We start from the raw sequence: 10,703 nt of genomic DNA on the forward strand, positions 1-10,703 counted from the left end.
AAGGAATTACAGGAATACTGTAGAATCAGAACTTGTTGTTTGAGGGTTTCAAGCAATTGAACAGGAAAGAAAATGGAAGAACAGGAAGCAGTAGAATTGTGGTTGCTGTTAAGAGGGTGACTTTTAAACAAGCCACGTAATTTGACTTTAACATGCTATTTCACTTAACATTCAGTTGGAAATATACCAGATCTCTCAAGTTTCTTTTAGACCCTAGCCACTGCACTTGAGCAATATTCCATCAGTCCTGATAGTATTGCCGTAGTATTTCCTCCACCTTAGTTACCTTCCTAAGGTCACATCTTTAACTTTGTTCTTGTTAAGTTGCTGATGAGGAGAAATGATCTGATTTAGTACAGAAGGGAAAAAAAATCGATCACAAGTCACTGTTTATATCAATAGTTTGCACCGCGTAGTAATATGCCAGTTACTAAGCAGAAATGCTGACATATCTCGAGTGGTCGAAGGTTTGAAAAAAAAAAAATTGGGGGTAGGAACATTGGGCATGACTGTAGCTTCAAGAACAAGTTGGTAGAATAAGGGGAATCGCTAAAAATTGCTTTTCCCCTTCAGCTTTAATTCTAGAGGCAATACAGCCATTTTAATAAATGGGAAATTGAGGCAACTTAAGGTAAAAATTTAAACATCACAAAGTAGGTTCTCCAACAAATATGGGGCATGGAAACTAGTTATTAATAGGGTGGCAACTATGGCATGTTTTTCCAGATTTTTATACCGAGGAAGGGTTTGTTCCCTAAAGTAGTAAGACTATAAAAGAATATCTGACTACCTGAACTCAAATTTTATTTTTTCGCTTTTTAAGAAAAATTATTTTTCTCTATTGGAATACTGACATCTGTGCAATTTTAACTCTGGTATACCGTGAACTGAACTTTATTCTTTACAAGGAAAAGACAAAAGTTTGAAATGTATGTTTGAACCAAATTAAATTGCCATTTTTGTATGTTAAATTCATGTGGTTGACCCTAAGACAACTTCTTAGGGCCCAGTGTTTCTGGTTAAGAGAAATTTTTTCCACCCTGTATCAGATTCCATCATGACCCTATGCTTTCACATTTACTCCTAATGTACCCTGTATGCCCATTCTTGAAATTCAACAGCACTAAATCCTAGTTTTACAACAGGTCAAATTTCATTTCTTAGTTTTCCCATTCTATAAAATATACCATTCCTTGATTTTTGAAAAATGCTGAAGCCAGTATTTACTGGAAAACAATTCACTCTGTATTCAGGTTATGCAATGTTTTTGGAAATGTTTACCTATAGCGTGTAGGTTAGCTAAAATCTTTCATCACCCAAGACTTCTCTCTAACCACATGTAAAATGACTACGACTGTTCCCTCACCCAGAAGCCGCATTCTTGAGTATAGAGCTATTTGGTAAAGCACTTGACAGCTGGTAGGGGCTCTCCCAGGGGTAAGTGCTAATTTCTATGCAGAATCTGTAGATTACACCCAGCATCTATCAAGTTAAGGATTAGATCACCTAAAATCTTAACTGTTAGCCACTCACCAGCCTGGCCAGCCTGACACCGTGCCAGCAAGAATACAAAAGATCTAGGAGCCCTTCAGAGACACCTGGTCCCTTGTACACAGGTGCAATCTGTTTGGCTTCTGAGGCAATTTCCACTAGTCCGTTTTAAATGGGTTTGGCAGATGAGATAACATGTACTTCATGTGAAAGAAATGTTATGAATACCAGTTTATGGTTTAGGATCGCTAACATGCAGAAAGAACCAGGAAAGTGAAGTAGTATAGAAATTAAGAGAAATCCAGAGTCAAATGAAAAGAGGTGAATGTTCTTTAAAGAAAAAAAAAAAAAAAAAAAAGGAACAGGTTAGGTGATTACTTAACTGCTGTGAGGGCAGCTAAATAATTTGAATGTGATTAGAGAAAGTCAGTGACAGCCTCAGAACCTAAGGTCCTCAAGAATATGTCGATCTCTACTTCAAGACCTCAAATTACTCTGCTAGCTTTTTCTTACAACATCTATTCCTTCATCTTACCGTTCTCAATTCTACTGACCTTTACTTCTAGCTCCCCAGATGGTGGCCCTTTATCTCCTCACTGTGGGAACCGACTCTTCCAAACGCAGGGCATCAGTGTTTTGTCCACCTCCCACTGCCCTCTCTCAACAAGGTCATCTCAGCTTCACCCTTTGACTCTCTGCTCGTGTCCAATGTGGCAGTGCTTGATGTTGGTTACTACTATGAGCCATTTCTAAAACACTATCACCAGGTTCCAGGAAATACAGGATTTCTATGGCTCACGGGCTAACTGGCCCCTTGTAATCCCCTTTAATCAACTACTTGAGCCCTCCTGTGTTCCCACAAAGTAGTTGTTCCCAATTTGCTGCACTCACTCCCCTGATCTGCCCACATCCCTAGATGTATCTCCTCAGGCTAGGCAGCAACCCCACCTTCCAAACTCCAAAACTCATTTCATCTGGCATTAGGAATAGATGCCTCACTTCTTAAGGTAACCCCTCTCATCTAAGGGAGAGGATTCCATCCCAACTCTTCAAATCAAATTTCTATATCCAACACCCCCACCACCAGGATGGTGGTGAGGATGGGGCAATTTGACCTTCCTCAGCCCTTGACATGTCCTAGTGTTTCTCAAGATGTGGTCTCCAGACCACCTGCCTCTCATGGGCTGAAAGTCCCTGTAAGAAATGAAGCTTCTCTAAATGCAACGCGGAATCCTAGAACAGATAAAGAACATCAGTGGAAAATCTGGTGAAATCCAAATGAAGTCTGGAGTTAACAGTAGTGCGTTAATGTTGACTTCTTAGTTTAACAAATGTGCTATGATAATATGTTAATATTAGGGCAAAACGGATATATCTTTGCAACTTTTCTGTAAACCTAAAATCATTCTAAAAGTTTACTAAAACAGAACAAAAAGACCTAATTCTTGGATCCCAAATTCATCTCAATTCCTGGAGCTGAAGCCTGGGAATCTACATTTCTAATAGGAAGCCCAAATGATTCTTATGCAGACACAAATTTGAAAACTAGTCCTTCAATTCCCTTTCCATTCCATGCCTGAATGGCTGCTTCCTCCTTGTTTTACTTACCTTAACCTGATTTCATCTTTTAGATCCTCTCAACCCTAAAATATAAGTACTATCATTATCCCCCTTTCACAGATGAGAAAGTATAAGATGCAGTACACAAACGAAGTACTAAGAGCTTAAGTAATTTGTTCAGGATCAACAGCCCATGAATGATGGAGCTGGGAGTTGAATCCCTAATCAGTCTAGCTCCCAAATCTATGCACAGAACCATTCTACTTCCTCTCATTCTGTTGCACGTAAGAGCTCTGTAACTAAATCACTAAAAGAAGCATTATTACCTATTTCTCCAACTTCCTAAGTCCAACAGTGCCCCCCTTTTCCACTGGGGGGAATGAACAATGAGAAAGCATTGGGAAGATGTGCCAACTAGAGACCTGGACGGGTAAGGCACAGTGGCTCTTGCACCAGGATCCAGCTCAACTGCTGTATTCTCTGTTCTCCCAAATGCCCTAACATGTACCAATCTAATAATGCTCATAGTACTCACTTTGATGCTAAATTAATTATCTCAGGTTTACTAAGCATCTGTCCAGATTGTCAGGGAAGTGCCAACTCTAAATCAATTGACAGTTGGCCCTCCGTATCCACAGGTTCTGCATCAGTGGATTCAACCAACCATGGACTGAAAATACTTAGGGAAAAAAATTTCAGAAAGTTACAGAAAGCAAAACTTGAATTTGCTGCACACCACCAACCATTTGCATTATATTTACAACTACTTACTTAGGATTTGTATTTGGTGTTATAAGTAATCTAGACATGACTTAAAGTATAAAGGAGGGTGCGGGGGAAGATGGGAGGATTGTGCGTAGGTTATATGTAAATACTGCACCGTTTTCTATAAGGGACTTGAGCATCCATGGATTTTGGTATGGGGTGGCACGGGGGGGAGGGAGACTACTGGAACCAATGACCCACAAATACAGAGGGAGAACCATATATCCTCTTATCTTAGCTGGGTTCCCTGACTTGTATTTAGACCTTAATACAAAGTTGTGGATCTAACTGCTGAATGATGAAGTTTTGGGAGTTTCTGACTGCAAACCAGACACACACAACAACAGCAGCACTTCTATCCAAATTGCTTCAGTACAGAGTATAGATGGAGGGTTGATAAAATAGAACACAATCTCAGGTAATGTCTCTGTTCTTATGTGTATTTTCCTTCATTTCTTCAAGTGAATCATGAAACAATCACAGGATCAGCAGGAGAAACCTATGAAGTATATTCATTCAGGTAAAACATGTTTTCATTAGTTCTCCTTCTGGTGATTGGAATTTCTTTGATTTTATTATCAATAAAAACGTTGCCACTTATATTCAAAGTACATCCGAGAAATCTGATCATGAAGTTAGAATGCACATACCTCCTTCAGATACTCTTAGAAAACAGTGTCTCTCCATGAAAGCATGAGAAAACTACTTGTACAGCATCTTATTTGCTTTACCATTGCTTTAATGCACTTTAAAATTTAGCTACATTAATTGGGAACAAAGAAACAAAAATAGACATTTCTTTGTTTTTCATAAATAACTACTCTCCATATTTGATAAAAATCTCAAAGCATTATTTTAACTTCCCACAAGTATAATACATACAATTTTTTTTTTCTGAAATAATAAGGTCAGCAAATTAAGTATCTTGGCACTAATATAACCACATACAACTGCTATTCTACTGACTTCCAGGAACAAAACAAAAACAGAAAACTTCTTATCAAGATGCTCTGGGTTTCCTTTTGCTAGTGTTAGGGATCCGGAATTATAATCATCTGCCAGTAATAATTTTATAGATTCTAGTTGATTGTCTACAAATAAAATATCGCTGGCTCTGCTTTGTGAGTTCTGGATTTGACATGACACTAACAATACCGCATGGGACAGGCACTATACACACATGGAAATCAGGAAAAGTACTGAATGCCCTGGACTCGAACTACTGACTCAGTATGTGCCTCACTTGGCTCAGTAATAAATTCACCTGCACCAAACCCGTATCAAAAGTCACTAAATCTCTCATATATATAATATATATTATTTATATACACACCCACAACACATACACACTATACATACAGTTTGTAACAACATGAAGTAATATTGTCTTCAAATGATGTACCACAGACTGAAATAAATCCTGTAATTGTCATCAAGCTGCTAGAAGCTTTTGAGAGTTCTGAGCCAGGTTACTTAGTTACTTTCATCCTGCCTACCCTTCATTCACCCTGCTTTAATGTCTTGGTAGCTTTTTCTTTCAAAACCACCCTCCTCGACCCAGGCGTATTTCTTTCCCAGGATCCCTTGATCGGACTTTGGAGGCAAGAGAGGGCATGCAGGGGGAGCAGGAAATCCTCAGCCACTGTACCTCACACCTGCCTAGATTTGTGATGTTCTCTGTCCTGTTGGCCACATTCGGTGTTAGAAAGCAGTTATTCAAGGCTTTGTCCCTCCTACCCCCCTTGGTCTTTCCGTAGAGCACAAAAGTGAAAGAAGCCTCTTTAGCAGGGGTAGCAGTTCATTAAAATATACAACTACATTTCCTAGCTCTGGGGTTCCCATTCTGTACTTGAGACTGCAGGTCGCGGATGCTGTTATTAAGGTGCGGTGTGGGCTCCATGAGGTTTTCTCCTGGCAGCCGGTGTCGGGATTAGTGCAGCCCTAGCCCAGGAGGAAACGGCCTAATGAATACCAACTTGGAAACAGTGGTGTCAGCACGTTATTTAAGCTTGTACATTGCTCACAATTACACACAATACACACACAGGCTTATCACTGGAAATGACTACGAGAAAACATGACAAAGGTTTGCAAGGATAAACCAATAAGGCACCAAGAATACTTATTTTCAGCCAATTTAGACAACTTCAAAGTGTGAGGTTAATAATATAAATTAAAATGACTTCCTAAGTCTTATCAACTGATTTACTGAGAGGTCACATATTAGTTCCTTCTAAATCTTTACCCCCTAATCTGTGATGGGAGACGTTGCTTACAATTGAACCATGAAAGGGACAGCCCAAAAGCTGTACATGTGAAACTAAACTGGGCCTTAAATCCTCACTAAAATCACAGAGCTGGCTGTGAAGAAGCTGCTAAATCACCCCACAACCTTCCAGTTTATAATTGTTTTCATGAGTGTGGTTTGTTTGCCTAATAAAAATAAAAATCAGAAGAAAACAGCATATGAGATGGAAATAGGGGGCGACCATAAATAGATGGGCTTCTCTGCCCTGGGTAGCGGGAGGGGTGGCTGAGGTAAGACTTGAGGGAAGCAGGTGGGCTTCATCTTTGAGGGAAGGGAGGGGGAGAGCAGCGGTGAGAACAGAGGCTGAAAACAGAGGCAGCTCTGAGAGTTGGCCTGGACCTAGACCTCCAAATGCATTACCTGTATTGCCTTTCCTTGGCTTAGTATCCTTTGTCTTAACTGTCTTTTTTTTTTTTTTTTAAAGTAAATTGGTTGTTCTTTTTAGGTTTGGTATGTTGCCAAAATGAAAAATAGTTGTTTTAACAGGAAGAATTAAATCACTTCAACCACATCATCCCACAACTTTTAGATACATTCTGCATCATCTTTACACTCCTCCACAAAAAAAAAAAAAAAAAAGGAAGAGGAAAAACCCAAATTAGTCACAATGACCTAAGGCAGCAGAATAATCTTTGTACTTTCTGGGAAGAAATGTTAACTGAGGGAAGAGGTCAAGGTGATCAGAAAAGTTCCTCATTTGAAAAACAAGAGAGGAACTGGCCCTCAGGCAGGGGATCTATTTCAAGGTTCTAAGAAGCTTCTGAACAAGTAGAGGAATTAGATGTGCAAAAAGTTCTGTAGCTCGGTGTACAAGGTTTTGTCGAATATACTGAAATTTTGATTCAGAGGATGAGTGTGTAAGAGCAGTGCATTTTTATAAACGTGAATAGCTTCTGAAAGTCCATGAAAACTATAACACCAGGCTTCTTTCCACCAGCAAAGTGCTTAAATACACTATGGAAACTATACACTTGTTTACTTAATATCCATAATGTAAAAACTGACCTGGGCTTAAATCTGACTTTTCCAACTTTGGTATAAATGAAGCGCAAATCCCTACACTTGCTGTTTTTCTAGGGAGACATCCTCTAATTTTAATTGTTTTTGCCATTTTAGCTTCTTAAATTTAGTCCCCACTCAGTCCTGGTCACTGGTATTCTGCTGGCCAATGCACTGTCACCCCCTTCCCCAGTAATGGCCTCACACTCTTCTTGAATGAATGGTTAAATAGATTAGGAAAGCAAACAGAATTTTTAACAGTAAAGTATGTATGCGTGGTGTGTGTACGTGTGTATTCATCAATACATAGACTTTAATATATAAATGAGGGAATGGTTCAACAGATTAGAAAAGCAAACAGAATTCTCTAACAGTAAAGTGTGTGCTCATCACTATATAGGCTTTCTCAGAAGAGGAGGAAGAGAAAAATATATTGAGGTGAGGCGGGGGGGAAACAGCTTTCCTTTTGCTACACTGATCCATGTTTTAAAAGCTTATGCAAGGGTGTTATGGGTCTCATTTGTTTTCAGAGGCCGCAGAAGGCAGTGTCTCGATGCTTTTGGAATATCTGGCTGTAATCTAGTCCAAAGTCCAGGGACACTTATTTTCCCCCATCGCTGCCAGTGTGTATTCACAGGACTGCATGGTGCGCGCCCGCCGCCGCGTCCCGCCCGCCGCTCTTCTCCTCCCCTGCAGGGGGATCCGCGCTCCAGCGGACTCCTGGGGGCGGTGGCGGTTCTCCCGGGACGCGCCGGGCTCCGCTCCTCCCCCGCGCTCTAGCACCCTTTGGCCCACCTCCGGCGGGTATTGAACTGCGCGCGGCGGCGGCGGCGGCGCTGGCCGCAGTGGAGTCACGGCCTCGGGCTGACTGGCCTCTCCCGCCCAGCCTGGGTCACCTGCTTCTAATGCCCGCCGGGAGGCTCCGCCCCGGCCCCGCCCCTTACAAAGAGGGTTTGAATTGTTTCCCGCTCCCCCCACCCCTTCCTTCTACTGGAAGAAGGCGGCAAAAAGGCAGGAGGGCCTGAGTTCTTGAGGGACTCAGGACTGCACTTTAGGGCTGAGTCGTTCTTGTGTCCTGGATCCCACTTACACAGACTGGGAGACAAAATTGCAGAATAGCCCTCTTCCTCCTGCTTATCAACAAGACTTTGTGAGAAATAATGAGGAATACGTGTATTAATCCCAGCCTCAAAGTTAAAAGAAATAAATATAAATCTCTTCACAAACATTAAAACCGTTAATAAATATGTTTAAAATGTACTTTACCTCTTTCCTTCCCTGGGAGTCTACAGGTGCTTATATTTTTTTGGTTTTTTGGGAACTACTTGGCACTCAGTGTCGGCAAACATCCCAGGGTTGAAAGTAGTGGGAGTTGAAAAGCTATGGAATAGCAATCAAAAAGAAAGGGAAACCCTCAGTGGAAAGTATGCACAGATTGTGAACATGCCAAGAGAGGCTGCCTCATTCTGTGGCCTGTATGCAACATGTGTATTATTGGGGATGGACAAGTGTTGGCTAATAATAAAAATTATTTGAAGTTGGAGAATGTTAATCACTCATGCTGGAATTGAACCAGAATACATGTGTTATTTCACTTGGTTCTGACTCAAAGGATGTTATCTCCTAGTCTGTAAACCTCTCCCTTCTTAATCAACAGGGAGATGTTATTTTTGCTTGGAGATCTCTAATAATAGTAGTAATAATAGCGGGAAAACTTGGCCAAAAGAAACGTATTTTGCATTGTATAGCTTTTTGTATCATTTGAATTTTTGCTTTTCTGCACATAGTATTTCACTTTAAAGGCAGTTTAAAATATGCTGTTTAACATGTATTAGGCAGGGTGCTACATAATTCATTTCAGTTAGCTCATTTGATCCTCACAACAATCAGATGGAACTGGCATCATAATGGCTTCCTTGAAGTTGCATGTTTAGTCCATGGAAAGGACAGAAATCACAATTTTCTTCTGAGTCATAGTTATTGTTTAACAAACTGGAAAACACTGAATTATTTTTAAAGATGCAATTTTTAAGCAACTAGAACATTGCCAGGCATTCTTAGCTATTAATTCACTCATCTATCCTTCCATCTAGCCAGCCAGCCATCCATCCATCCAAAAACACCAAATTTCTGACTTGAAGACACTACTGTTATATTAAACGTGTTGCTACAAAGTGGAATTCATGAGGTTCAACTTAAATTATTGTCCAAGGTGTACTTATTAATTGATGAAAATACGGAGGATCATGCCAAACATTCCATCCAGTAAGACTGTGACATTTTGAAAGTTTTGAAGTATTGGTTTTGGATTTTGTAATCAGAGAATAGTTATTGCATTTCTAATCTTACTATACTTGTATTGATTATACATATTGAGACACTTGAGAGTTCAATGCTATAGGAATGACTGGACAGGTAGCCTCTGTATACTCTTCAGTATCTTGATAATCAAGCCTGGAACAGTGTGCTGCCCATAGATGCCTTTGGTAAATATTTGTGAAATAAATGGATGAATAAATGGCAACTGAGATTAACTTTTTAAACTTTAGCAAGTGGCACTGAATCCTTGGATAAAGCTTACCTTATGAGCTATATATATCTCTGAGGTTGACCCTACCCTGTTAAATGCAGCATGAGTCCAAACCTTGGCTCTTCCTTTACTAGCTGCCACTTTGGACAAGTCACACGACAGCTCCAGGTCCTCTTTCCTCATCTGTAAAGTGGAGTTACCCCTCATAGAGTTGTAGTGAGGGGTAAATGAATTTATATGGTGAAGAGCTTAAAACCATGTCTAGCACCTCATAACTCTATTTAAGTCTGTTATTAGTTTCTACTGGGTTCATGCTATTTTTCTGTTTTCCCACTCTATTTTCTTTTGTGTATCACTTTAATAATGGGGAAGAAGTTACATTTTTTAGATGTACAGGCATACCTCAGAGATATTGTGGGTTTGCTTCCAGACCACTGCAATAAAGGAAATATCACAATAAAGTGAGTCACATGGATTTTTTGGTTTTCCAGTAATGTCTATAAAACTTATGTTTACACTATTCTTCAGTCTATTAAGTGTGCAAGAGCATTCTGTCTTTAAAAAAAGTACATATTTTAATTTAAAAATACTTTATTTCTCAAAAATGCTAACCATCATCTGACAACTCAGGGTTGTCACAAACCTTCAATTTGTGAAAAAGCAAAGTCTGCAAAGCGCAATCAAATGAGGTATGCCTGTACTTTATGTCTGAGCACACTCCCAGCTGTCACCAGCTATCTCTAGCATTTAGATATTAGCTAGATTTTATGCCAAAGCAGGGATCATTTCACTTGCCCTGGATCAAAGTGCGTACACCTGACATCAGCAACCAGCCCGCAAGTGTGCGAGTGTGCACAGGGCTGGCACAGGACAGACACCCACAAGCCAACTTGAAATCCCTCACAGGTATTTCCAGACTAGCTTTTTCCATGTCCTAGAGCATTTCTGATAACTCCTCTTCTCGTCAGATCAGACACCTCTAGATGAGAAACCCAGACACTAATCAGAGGATTAACATGATGAGTCATTTATCCAGGTTCATAATAAGAA

General features: G+C 40.2%; 1 pseudogene across 1 annotated transcript in view; it reads left to right on the forward strand.

The window, feature by feature from the left end:
- LOC309663526 (cyclin-Y-like protein 1) overlaps positions 1–5,526 on the forward strand; it is a 41,772-nt pseudogene extending 36,246 nt beyond the window's left edge. The window contains exons 10-11 of the transcript in view: positions 4,279–4,336; positions 5,378–5,526. The product of the transcript in view is annotated as a cyclin-Y-like protein 1 (transcript). The remainder of the gene's footprint in view (positions 1–4,278; positions 4,337–5,377) is intronic.
- The last annotated feature ends 5,177 nt before the right edge of the window (positions 5,527–10,703 follow it).

Source organism: Balaenoptera physalus, assembly GCF_965194825.1.
Source record: "Balaenoptera physalus genome assembly, contig: SUPER_6_unloc_2, whole genome shotgun sequence".
NCBI lineage: Eukaryota > Metazoa > Chordata > Mammalia > Artiodactyla > Balaenopteridae > Balaenoptera > Balaenoptera physalus.